The sequence below is a fragment of the Bufo gargarizans genome, chromosome 6, assembly GCF_014858855.1.
Source record: "Bufo gargarizans isolate SCDJY-AF-19 chromosome 6, ASM1485885v1, whole genome shotgun sequence".
NCBI classification, from domain to species: Eukaryota; Metazoa; Chordata; class Amphibia; order Anura; family Bufonidae; genus Bufo; species Bufo gargarizans.
This window is the reverse complement of record NC_058085.1, coordinates 251,117,984-251,131,481: the sequence shown is the minus strand read 5'-3', so window position 1 is coordinate 251,131,481 and position 13,498 is coordinate 251,117,984.

Here is a 13,498-nt window from a genome sequence, read left to right as displayed (position 1 = left end):
TCAACAATACAGAGAGATTAAAGTAATCCAACTAAACAAAGAAAACTGAAGAAAAGTCTTTTCAAGATCTTCTGTAAATGTCATTCTACAAAAATGCCTATTCTAACTGAGGAAAAAGATAGGACACCCTCACATGTATTCCCTCTTAAATTGGCTCAGATCTCACACAGGTATATCACACCAGGTGCACATAATTAGTAGATCATTACTCTGCATGTTGAATGAGGCTTGCCCTATTTAAACCTCAGACATTTAGTTTGGTGTGCTCCTGACTGTTTAAGTGAGAGTGAGCACCATGGTGAGAGCAAAAGAGCTGTCAGAGGACTTCAGAAAAAAGATTGTAGCAGCCTATGAGTCTGGGAAGGGATTTAAAAAGATCTCAAAAGATTTTGAAATCAGCCATTCCACTGTCCGGAAGATAGTCTACAAGTGGAGGGCTTTCAAAACAACTGCCAACATGCCCAGGACTGGTCGCCCCAGCAAGTTCACCCCAAGAGCAGACCGCAAGATGCTAAAAGAGGTCTCCAAAAACCCTAAAGTGTCATCTCGAGAACTACAGCAGGCTCTGGCTACTGTTGATGTAGAAGTACATGCCTCTACAATCAGAAAGAGACTGTACAAGTTTAACTTGCATGGGAGGTGTGCAAGGAGGAAACCTTTGCTTTCCAAGAGAAACATCGAGGCCAGACTGACATTTGCCAGAGATAAAGTTGACAAAGACCAGGACTTCTGGAATAATGTTCTTTGGACAGATGAGTCCAAAATTGAATTATTTGGACACAACAGCAGAGGACATGTTTGGCGTAAACCAAACACAGCATTCCAAGAAAAGAACCTCATACCAACTGTGAAGCATGGAGGTGGAAGTGTCATGGTTTGGGGCTGCTTTGCTGCAGCAGGACCTGGTCAGCTCACCATCATAGAATCCACGATGAATTCTACTGTGTATCAGAAGGTGCTTGAAGAACATGTGAGACCATCAGTTAGAAAATTAAAGCTGAAGCGGAACTGGACCATGCAACATGACAATGACCCAAAACATACTAGTAAATCAACCAAAGATTGGCTGAAAAAGAAGAAATGGAGAGTCCTGGAATGGCCAAGTCAAAGTCCAGATTTGAATCCCATTGAGATGCTGTGGGGTGACTTGAAAAGGGCTGTACGTGCAAGAAACCCCTCAAACATCTCACAGCTGAAAAAGTTCTGCATTGAGGAGTGGGGTAAAATTTCCTCAGACCGATGTCGAAGACTGGTAGATGGCTACAAGAACCGTCTCACTGCAGTTATTTCAGCCAAAGGAGGTAACACTCGCTATTAGGGGCAAGGGTGTCCTATCTTTTTCCTCAGTTAGAATAGGCATTTTTGTAGAATGACATTTACAGAAGATCTTGAAAAGACTTTTCTTCAGTTTTCTTTGTTTAGTCGGATTACTTTAATCTCTCTGTATTGTTGAAACGGAGATGAAATAACCTTTTTGTTAAAAATGTTACAAAAAACCACATGCTTTCAAAGGGTGTCCTAATTTTTTCACATGACTGTAATATGCACGTATTGCATGCTGAATTTCATTAACTATAACAAACAATCACACAAAGGCTATATACCAAAAGCTGGGTATGTACAAGCCAACAATCTATCCATGAAATAGATAGTCAGCCAGCATGCCTTACAATGGCAGCCTTGTGTGCAATGAGACATTCAAGACCAGCTCTCATCTGACTGAGAGCCACTAAGCCTCAAAGTTACTTGATTTGAGTTGGATGGCTTGGGGGATCTGCGCACCTACATCATTATCATTAGGGTAACAAAAATTGTAAATTCTTTTTTGGATGCCGGCTAACTCTTCTCTCACTGCTTAGGAGGGTGCATACAAATTTTAATTTTTCTAATTGTCCTAACATTTATATTCAATAACCTTTCTATACTGTTTTGTCATGTAAATTCATTTACATAAACATGGGCATAAGGTAAGGACATGCAAATTAGCAGAATTTGCCTAGTTTTTCAGCTGAAACACTATTTGCATGTCTTTCCCATATACCCATGTTTATGTAAATGAGTTTACATAACAAAAACAATATAAAAAGGTTATTGAATATAAACGATAGGACAATTAGAAAATGTTTATGCATCCCTCCTAAGCAGTGTACTACCAGATGCCGGGGAAGCCTTCACAGGCGAAAAATGCATTGGGCAAGGTGTGACCGAGGGGCCGACACACGGCATCTGGTAGTACACTTTTATTCTCTTTTGTCAGTTTACTTTTGACTGCCAGCTTGTGGATCCTTGTAACTAGTTTATTTGAAACAGGTTTATTTCAACTCGGTTTTTTTTGCCTCTTGCTGGCAGTCCTGTTTATTATTATTATTACCAGAATTATTTTAACTTTTTTTTTAGCCAGAATCTTTGCTGTGGCCGACCCCTCGGCCCTCCCCCATTGGTTCATCAGTCCTTTACTGTCTGTTCTTATCTGCTGCTTACTTCAGTACTTAATTATGCTGTTCTATATGTTTGATATCATTCTTTAATAAAAAATATTTGCTTAGATATTTGCCCTGTGTACCACAGTCTGCTGTTGCAGATATCTTTTATGATATAATCTTCAATAAATTACTTAGGCTACTTTCACACCTACGTTAGGTGCGGATCCGTCTGGTATCTGCACAGACGGATCCGCACCTATAATGCAAACGCTTGTATCTGTTCAGAACGGATCCGTTTGCATTACCATGAACAGAAAAAAATACATTATATATTTTTTTGGGTTCATGATAATGCAAAGGATCCGTTTTGACTAACATTGAAAGTCAATGGGAGGCGGATCCATTTTCAATTGCACCATATTGTGTCAGTGAAAATGGATCTGTCCCCTTTGACTTACATTGTAAGTCAGGATGGATCCGTTTGGCTCTGCATCATCAGGCGGACATCAAAACTCTGCAAGCAGCATTTGGTGTCCACCTCCAGAGCGGAATAGAGGCTGAACAGAGGCAAACTGATGCATTCTGAACGGATCCTTATCCATTCAGAATGCATTGGGGCTGAACTGATCAGTTTTGGGTTGCTTATGAGAGCCCTGAAACGGATCTCACAAGCGGACCCAGAAACGCCAGTGTGAAAGTAGCCATTTGTATGTGTGGAGGTGTCCAATGTCTGTTTGGTTTAGTGACTATATATTTTGTCCTCCTGACATTATTACACGTGTATACATGTATATAATTGTCCAGTCTTTCTAATAGGTGTGTTTCCATTGTAAGGTATGCTGACTGTGTCTCATGGATAGATTGTTGGCTTGCACATACCCAGCTTTTGGCATACAGCCTATGTGTGATTGTCTGTTACATGTTGTTTATTGTATGTTATAGGTAATGATTTATTTTAAAAATAATATAGTATCTATAAAAATAAATTATTAATGATAGGTAGGAAAATATTTGTAATAAAAATTAATTAATGATAGGTTAAATAATAATTATGTTTAAAAAAAAGTATGAATGATAGATAGTATAATAAGGATAAAGAGAAGCTATATACAATAAGTGAAGAAATATTATAGCTTTATCTAGCTATAAAAAAGATCTAGAATATTCACAATTATGAAGATTTAGCACTATATTCTAGAATTTCACAAATTCTTGAAGTGCTGATATTTGCGATAAAAATTCACAATTAGAATATTCGCGCTTAACACTAGCTATTACTTTAGACATTTACCTTTTCACTACAGTAATTATTTTGGAGCTCTCCATAGTTATGCCCCGTTCCTGGGAGCACAAAGCTAGTATAGTTACCTGGGTAGGCGATTACCTGGGGTGGTATGTCTGGTTTCTTTATGGCAGGAAACAGCAGATAATGTTTTGCACTTTCCCTCTTCGGCTGCAGAACTATAAATTCTGTTGTATAACCTAATTATGTATTGTAGTCCTTCAATATCTTCAGACTCTGTTAGGGGAAAGGATACGGTACCTAACTGGGGCCTGGCTGTAGCACAAGCTATACAATTATGTTTATTCAGACTCCTAGCTGTATACTTAATCCATTCCAGCAACTCATTCCTTTCTTCGTACCCTGTCTCTAAAGCTAATCTATCTTCATAGGTGAGATTAGTGAATCGAGCCATTGGCCCTATATGTTCTATGATGGCCCTTACTGGCATTTCTAGCTTATTGGTTCCCTTGGTCTTATTTATCGTTTTCTCCTTAATCTCAATAATAAAATGTCCTATGGGGTCAGCGCCAGATACATAAGCACCAATGGCAAACAATTGCTTGTCACTCTTTAGAGGGTTCTTCAAAGTTATCGCAGTTCATTACAATTTATTCCCTCAGTGCACTCCGAGCTAGCTTTCATTACCTTCAACCTCTCCTGTAATCTATACCCAAAATCCTCTCCAGTGTTCCAAATTGCTAAATCCCAGGCTGAACATTTACGGTTGCCTGGAATATTGGTAGGTATAAAACATATATATTTATCAGACCATGTTAATCTAGCTGCTCGGTCTCTATTTTGACACTTGTCTTGCATTAAGGAACAAAAGTCTATTTCTACTGTGGATGTTTTTCCTACAAAGAAAGTTAATGGGTTAATAGTCAAGGCCAGTGTTATACCAATCTATGGGTTCCCCAAGGTGGCCCGTTCCTAGTCAACCTGTCCGAATTGCAGTTCCTCTAAAGAATCCTATTAAAACCAATCCCACCTGTACTGTCCCTAATGAATGCATCCTAGATCTGATCCTTTTGTCCGGGATAGGGGTAGGGAGTCTTCACCTAGGCTTGAGACAATCCTTCCCTAATAGAAGACCTCCCTTTGAAGCTGGACTTTTGACAATTGAATCAGATCTTATTCTGTCCCTACCTTCCTAATCAGTTTACAGTGGGACAGATGAATCCTAGAGGTACGTTCTGCAATTTTGACAGCTGTAGGGGTTGTTAGCAGGACTTGGTATAGACCTTCCCAGGACCCAGTCACCAGACTTTACTGACACAGGTTCGTCTACAGGATCACCTGGAATGAGATTGGGAACAGAAACCTCTTTGTTGGTTAGCATTTTTACCATGTTTTCAGCAAGGGTTAAATATGCTTCTTAATCTGACCTAGTGAACACTGTTAGTTGAGGAATGACATAAGGTCTACCATACATCATTTCAAAGGGTGTCAGCCCTGAAGCTGTAGGTGTCCCATGCATATTTAAAACTACTAATGGTAAGCAATATATCCAGTTTTTCACGCTTTCTTCTATAGTTTTCTTCAGCTTATTTTTAAGTGGCCTGCTGACTGCGGGTGATATGCGCAGTGATTTTTGAGTTCTATTTTCAGATTTTGTGCCACTAGGAATACATTATTTTCAAAATGTGACCCATTGTCACTGTGTATTTTTTCAGGTATCCCAAACCTAGGTATTACTTATTCTACCAATGCCTTGGCTACAGAGATTGCATCTGGGTTAGCCGTGGGGAATACCGCCATCCAGTTAGTGAAGGCATCAATACTCACCAGTCACTGTCACGAACGCACCTGTACGCAGACGGATACTGCACGTGACAAGGGGTGGTTAACTTCCGTTTAATCCTTTATAGATACAATTCGGTTCACTGACACCACGTGTTCTAACAGCACACGAACCGACTACCAGTCACTCACTCTCACGCAGACCACTTGCTGACCGATCGCAATCGTTCAGCCAAGCAACAATCAAAAGTACCTTTCTCACACAAAATGGTAACGATACTCTCTTCAGAGACAGGATTCATTAATTACTTTGCTTAGAACACAGAAGACTTAGCAAATAAGATTTTTCAATCTTTTAATAAAAGGTGCAACAAAAAACTGTGCATATATACGTTTACAGAAAAATGACTATTCTAGATAATAATAATTCAAGGTAATAGTAATTCACGACAGTTAAAATAAACAGGATAATGGATGAAAAGTATACGGAAGTTCCTCTGTTTCAGTCCTTGAAGCCGTTGTGCAATCCAATTGGTATAATATCAGTGGACCCTAAGCACTGACATTCAGAATGCGATACAAATCCAGGTGTTAAGGCAAGGCAGGGTTGCTATACAATGCCCTGACAGCATCTTATAACAATTCTAAAACAGGAGGTGCCAGCAATTCTGCCCACCAATGGTACGAACATGTGGGCAGGGTCGAGGAGGTGTCAGCAAGGTTTATGACCCAGCAAAGGTCAGCCCAGAATGTCCTTATTCTGGCTAAGCCCACAGTTCTGTGGAACCACTAAATACAGCTATGACATTCAGGTATTAATGACTCTTATGATTTTATGAGTCTAACAAGACCAAACTTGACTCTGCTGGGGCTTGTGGTTCTCCAGGACGGCTTAAAGCTGGCTTTTCAGCCTTCCAAGGGCACAAGGACATACTGTTTGATATATCTGTGATCGCACTGGTCCATGGAGGTTGAATCCAGCCTTAGCCAGTGCAGAATATGCCTACGACCAGAGATATGAAAAATGACTATGTTTGTGTCCCTCAAAGGTTCAATAGGTCGCTTTTCCATCTCTCTCTGGTCCCCTGCTGGGACTGTAGTCCGAATGTCTGGCTAATGTTATCCCAGGATCCAGTATTTTACGATGAGCCTTGGCAGGGGTGCTTTTGAAGCTCCCATCCTTATCTTTATGATGGGGACGTGTCATTATTAAATACTAGGACACAGCTCAAAGCAAGGAAATATTTATCTTTTAAAGCAGAATAAAGGGGGCCTCTATGCCTGTGAGTGTGTGTGTATTTTTAAAAGGGGACTCTACTTGGGGTACCCTCATCACAATGCGCACAGAGTAAAGGGAGGGTCCTGGTTAGATGTGTGAATCTTAATAATTTTGATGTGACTCCAGGAGGTGCAGGATGCCCAAGAACCATGTTGGTGTGTCAAGCCTACTGAAACTGATGTGGTCACGCTCACACTGTGTCGAGTAGAGGCGAATGTGATGCCAATGACTGGTGAGCAGCTATTGGAAAAAGTGCACCTCAAAGAAACCCAAATGTCTCTGAAAGAGTGGGTTCTAGGAGAACACGCTAATGTCTTTTCCCAGCATTAAGCTGATTTTGGGGTGACGCAGACAATGGAGCACGAAATCCCAACAGGGAAGTCAGCACCCATCCGACAACGTTAGCAGCAGATCCCACCGGTGCTATATCAAGAAGTGAAAACTCTACTCAAGGAGACGCAGGAGAGACAAATAGTTTGGCCCAGAAAAAGTCCTTGGGCATCTCCCATTGTATTGGTCAAAAAAACGGATGGTACTATAAGATTTTGTGTTGATTGGATGCCTATCCACTTCCCCTTATCGAGGAGTCCTTGGCAGCACTGGCACAGACCTGCTACTTCTCCAACCTTGATATGGCCAGTGGGTATTGGCAAGTGCCAGTTGCAGAAAAGGACAGGGAGAATACAGAGTTTATCATACCTATGGGATTGTACAAGTTTCTCAAAATGTCCTTTAGACTGAATACTGCCCCTGCTATGTTTTAGAGGCTAATGGATCTGTGCCTGGGAGAATCAAATCATTAGTGCCTGCTTATTTATCTTGATGACATTATCATCTTCTCTTCCACATTTGAGGGGCATCTGGAGTGACTTGATTGAGTCTTTACCTGGTTGGCATGGGTTAAAGATAAAACCCCACAAGTGCCTCCTGTTCAGGGAGAGTCTCAAGTACTTGGGGCACAGAGTTTCCAATTACCACTGAAGGTTTACCAAGGATTTTGCTAAGGTGGAGATGCCTTTGTATGCCCTGCTTGCTGGGGGTTCTCCTTGGGAGTCAAAGAACAGAACCAGAGTGTGTAAATTGACCATGCCTTCTGAGAATTTAAAAAGTTGTTGACCAGTGCTCTCATACGCCTCTGCTGACTTCACCAAGCCCTACTTGTTACAGATAGATGGGAGCTTGTGAGAATTGGGTGCTGTGCTCACCCAGGTGAAAGATGGACGAGAACGGGTGATTGCATATGCGAGTAGTACACTAGGTGAGAGCAATAAAAATCCAGAGAATTATAGCTCGTTTAAACTGGAGCTACTGGCTGTGGTCTGGGCAGTGACGGAAGGGTCAGTATTGGGCCCTATTTTCTTCAATATATTTATTAATAATCTTGTAGAAAGCTTGCACAGTAAAATATCAATTTTTGCAGATGACACTAAACTGTGTAAAGTAATTAACACCGAAGAGGACAGTATACTGCTACAGATGGATCTGGATAGATAGGAGGCTTGGGTAGAAAAGTGTCAGATGAAGTTTAACACTGACAAATGTAAGGTTATGCACATGGGAAGGAATAATGCAAGTCACCTGTACATACTAAATGGTAAAACACTGGGTAACACTGACATTGAAAAGGACCTAGGAATTTTAGTGGACAGCAAACAAAGCCATAGAAACCAGTGTTAGGCAGCTGCTGCCAAGGCCAATTAGATAATGGGTTGCATCAAAAGAGGCATAGATGCCCAAGAGAACATAGTCCTGTCACTTTACAAATTACTAGTCAGACCACACATGGAGTACTGTGTACAGTTCTGGACTCCTGTGAACAAGGCAGACATAGCAGAGCTGGAGAAGGTTCAGAGGAGGGCAACTAAAGTAATAATTGGAATGGGTGGACTACAGTATCCTGAAAGATTATCAAAATTAGGGTCATTCACTTTAGAAAAAGACGACTGAGGGGAGATCTAATAAATATGTATAAATATATCAGGGGACAGTACAGAGATCTCTCCCATCATTTATTTATCCCCAGGACTGTGACGAGGGGACATCCTCCTCATCTGGAGGAAAGAAGGTTTGTACACAAACATAGAAGAGGATTCTTTACGGTAAGAGCAGTGAGAACAATCCCTTGGTTCACCTGGACACACGCAAGTTAGGGACTCTGTAAATTCCCTTTTAAACCTCAATACAGGCCAGGCCAAGAGAATACTAATGCTGACGCCCTGTCCCAAAATCCTGTGGAAGATCCGACTGGACCCACTGAAGACAACCGAAACAAACACATCAGTATGTAATATCCGAATGCATTATCCACTACAGCTTGTGATGATGGATTACCTGACAGTGTAGGAATCTCTGAGAGGATTTAAAGGGGTAGACTGAAGATTCTCTCCCGTCCGGGCTTCTCAATGTAATGAACGCGCACCCTGCCGCGCATGGGCCATGATGACTCCTTCCTGGGCAGTATAGTACAGAGCCGCGAACGCGCACGCCGGCTCTGTACTATACAGGCCAGGAATAAGTCAGAGAAAATCTTCAGTCTTTTGCGCAAGCGCGGCCCGGCCGGGAGAAGAATCCAGGAAGTGAACGTCGCGCTCAAGGAAGGTAAGTATAAAAAGGGAAGATGAGAATACCCCTTTAAGTACTTGCTTTATAAAGTTTGCAGTAGTTGTCCCTATGTAGGATCAGATAGCAGAGTCAGCAGCACAGGCCCTTTGTGGCCATAAAGCAGGCCATAGACTTGGCGGAAAGCCAGAATAGAAGATTCCAAGGCTGGTTTACCGACAGGGACAGAGGCCGGAGGGTGAACTGTGGAGTGCACACCGCAGATTAAGGCCTCTTTCACACAACCGTTTTTGGGGGCCGATTTTTGCGTTCCGTATACGGTCCATATATGGAACCATTCATTTCAATGAATCTGCAAAAAAACGGAATGTACTCTGTATGCATTCCGTTTCTGTATTTCCGTTCCGTTGAAAGATAGAACATGTCCTATTATTGCCTGCAAATCACGTTCTGTGGCTCCATTTAAGTCAATGGGTCAGCAAAAAACACATACAGAATGTACTCCGTATGTCTTCTATATTCGTTCCGTTTTTGCGGAGCCACCCATTGAAAATTTTATGCCCAGCCCAATTTTTTCTATGTAATTACTGTATACTGTATATGCCATATACGGAGAAATGGAACGGAAAAACAGAATGGAAACACAACGGAAACAAAAAATGAAACGACGGATCCGTGAAAAACAGACCACAAAATGCTGAAAAAGCAATACGGTCGTGTGAAAGGGGGCTTACAGGGAGTCCTGAGAGGACCTAGTGGGCCATAGTGAGACGCACGTGCAGGCAGCAAAGGGTGAGCCTAGCATTCCCCAGGACAGGGAATATATGTGGTTTAAGTTTTTAGGCACACTGTCATTTTAGAATCAGCTCCCAGTGTCTCAGTTGTTGTTTAAGAGACATTATCCATTGCCATACCCTGAGATAAGACGTGATAGGGAGAGCGAGACTCTCGTTACACAAGCTTGCGGTCAAAGACAGGGTTAACCCAGAGTTATTTGTTGAATATTACTTTCCTCTATTCTAAGTGTTAACTGTTACTGCCTGTTTTACAAAAAAAAATCCTATCTTAATTAAAAACTTCCTCCAGTTTCCTGCACTTTACAGCCGCAGGTGCCCTGCTGAATTAACTATGTCGTCAACCTCGGGACAGTGATGCAGTCGAATACTGTGGCGCAGTTTGCAGTATTTTGTGCTGCACTGTGGTATTTGGTTCTGCTGTGGCAGTATTTTGTGCTGAACTATGATATTGTTAATCCTGCCTACTTCTGTTGTCCCTGCCTATTTAAGTTTGGTATCAGTTGGCATCAAAATGACCCCCAGAATACATTCGTCATGCCATGTAAAACACATAAGGAACACTATATAAACAAAACCCGATAAACAATGGCTAAATAATAAATATCTCCCCCCCCAAAAAAAAAATTCCCCATTTTTCAATGCATGATAGGGTAAATTAAATTGTACCATTAAAAATACAACTTGTCCCAACTTGTTACGGAAAAGTAAAAGAAGTTATGGCTATTTGTGAAGAAAACCTGAAAACGAAAGTAAGAATATTGGCTGTGTTCAACTAAGCGCCAACCTCCAGATGGTTGGGAAACTGCAGAGCAGGCAAGTGACAGCAACATATATGGCTACGGGTAACTCATGATAGCTGGTGGTAACAAACAGCCCGGTTGAAACATACTGCACAGTGGGATTTCTTACAGTTAAAAAACGGGAAAAAACTTCCCTCCTTTTGGTAGAAGACTTCTGAACTGTAAAATAGTGGCCTCCATTTTGTATGATTCATACAGGATAAAAAATCCAAACATTCAGATGCAAATGATAAAAAATGAAAACAAATTATTTAAAACATCTCGATTTATTCAGTATCAAGTATGAGTGCCACGTGCAGAAATACATGCACTTACACACCTTAGCATGCTATCAGTAAGGTTAGTCTACCTGAAATGATGGCTAGAGAGGTCCGATTACCATACATTATGCCACCCCACACTATAATCCTGGGAGTAGGACTGTTGTGACATTTCTTTGTGAAGGTATCTTCAGACCAATCTCCAGCTATCATTGCGCCTGGGACAAAAGCGGGACTCATTACTGAAGAGGATAGACCTCCCTTCCAGCCTTTATTGCCGTCTTGCTTTGTACCATGATAGCTTTTAAGAGCAGTGGTGTGAGTTCAATGGAACACCTGTGGCTGTATGTCTGGCTCGTAGCCCAATGTTGTACAAATGCCTTCTGATGGTTTGTATAGTCACTGTTCGCTGCCCTAGGCTTGGTATTTGATGTCCAGTTTCAATTGCAGTATAGAAGGGTTCACTGCGAGTGATGGACGAACATCGGCCGGGACGGTTCGCGAACGCGATCAAGTGTTTGCAAACCGAAAGTTCGTGGCGGGCTCCATTCACTTTAATGGTAGGCGAACCTGAAAAACCTTCAGCTCATATTTGCAGCCGCCAAATACTTAGTAGAAGTGCACAAATAGTCCCACAACATGGACAGTGACATACCAGAGGGGGATCAATGACAAAAATTCCAACAAAAAATAAGCATCTTAATCAGGGGACATTTTTATGCATCTTAAAGGGAAATTCTCTTAAATGTGTCCTGTTGTGCTACCTAAATGCACAATATAGAAAGTATATTATTGGTATATAACACCCCTGCTTCAATCACTTTTTGCAGGGGCAACTGGTATATCACACCAGTTGAAAGCAAAAAACATCTATCCCTGGGCTAGATGATGATATGGTATTGAAGGACAGGGTGGGCAAAGAACTGTCCCTGATATTGCCCTACAGGGGGGGTGCTATTCTGGCCCTGATAGCCTAACCACAGAGCACCTGCCCTGATAAGAGCGACCCCGCCCGGAACCTTACCCTATATAAAAATGGCCCTAGTAAGCCCCTGACTTCCAGGTGATCACTATATAGATCTATCTATGTGTTTTTGACTCATTATAAAAGTATATTATAAGTGTATTACACCCCTCTGTATCACACCTATCGATAGCACACCTATACCAGTCCTTAAAAAGACATTTGTGGCCCTATTAGCTAGCGTTTGGTGTCCCTAACAGTCTGTCCCTGCTTCACAAAGCAACCTCTCCCTACACTGGCAAAAGACTGAATGTAAAATGGTGGCCAGATCAGGTTTATTCATAAAGTAGGGGGTATGTCCATGTGCTGAAACGTCTCAATTGGCTGTCCTGTACCACCTGATGGATGTGTCATGGGTCAAAGTTCTTCACAATGTAAAAGAATAATGCGGGAGCGAATATTGCCATATGCTCACATATAACACGGAAAGTTCGCCACGAAACGACCGCCGGGCGAGCCACAAGGCCATCTCTAATGACTACGTGCCATTCTTCTAATCAGACGATCAATCTGTGCATAGGTTCACCTTTGTGCACCTTTTGCTGTCATTCTAGTTCCTCATTGTTCTCCCAATCAACAGGACAAACAAAGTTGAACAGTGGTGACATCTCAGCATAGGTCCATAGTGACCTGCCAGAGTGATAAAGCAAGGTCTCAGTTTGCGACAAGTGGCAATGACTGGCATGTTGATGATCAGGAGGCACTGAAAAATCATTTCACAGAACTTGATCTGGTTTTTGAGGTTTCATGTGGTTAAAAAAACGCTTTCTATCTGGCCTTTATGTCCTTCCCACATGCCAAAGATTGGAGCCCGGTTCTTGAACATTTGATCATTTGCAGATCTTCGCGACATCTGCTACTGCCTCGATTTGCGTCACCTTATGGCTCGCCCTTCTTGGGCCAGTTTCACACGAGCATATTCGAGAAATGCGCTCTGTGCATCAGAGGTGTTTCACGTTCTGAATGCTGCTCCCATGGCATTATAATAATGCTGTGTGTCCCTGCCTGACCTGAACTCTGATGATTTGTGCTGACGGCATTATCTGAGTACAGTTCATTAGAGTTGAGATTGGATAGCTTTCTAGATCATTATAATGCGGGGATCCATGTCATAGGAGCAGCATTCAGGATGGGACAGGCATCTGACACACAGGACAGATTTGTTGCACTGAATCCACTTGTGCCTTGGTGTTACAGCTTCAATCTTGAGAAGTGTATTTTTGCATAATTCATGTAAACCCTTTTTTCTATATTAGTGAAACTTGTCAGCCCTGTTCCTCTGTGTGTTAATGTCTAGAACTTTACAAGTTTTGCCTTGTTGCCTTAAAGAA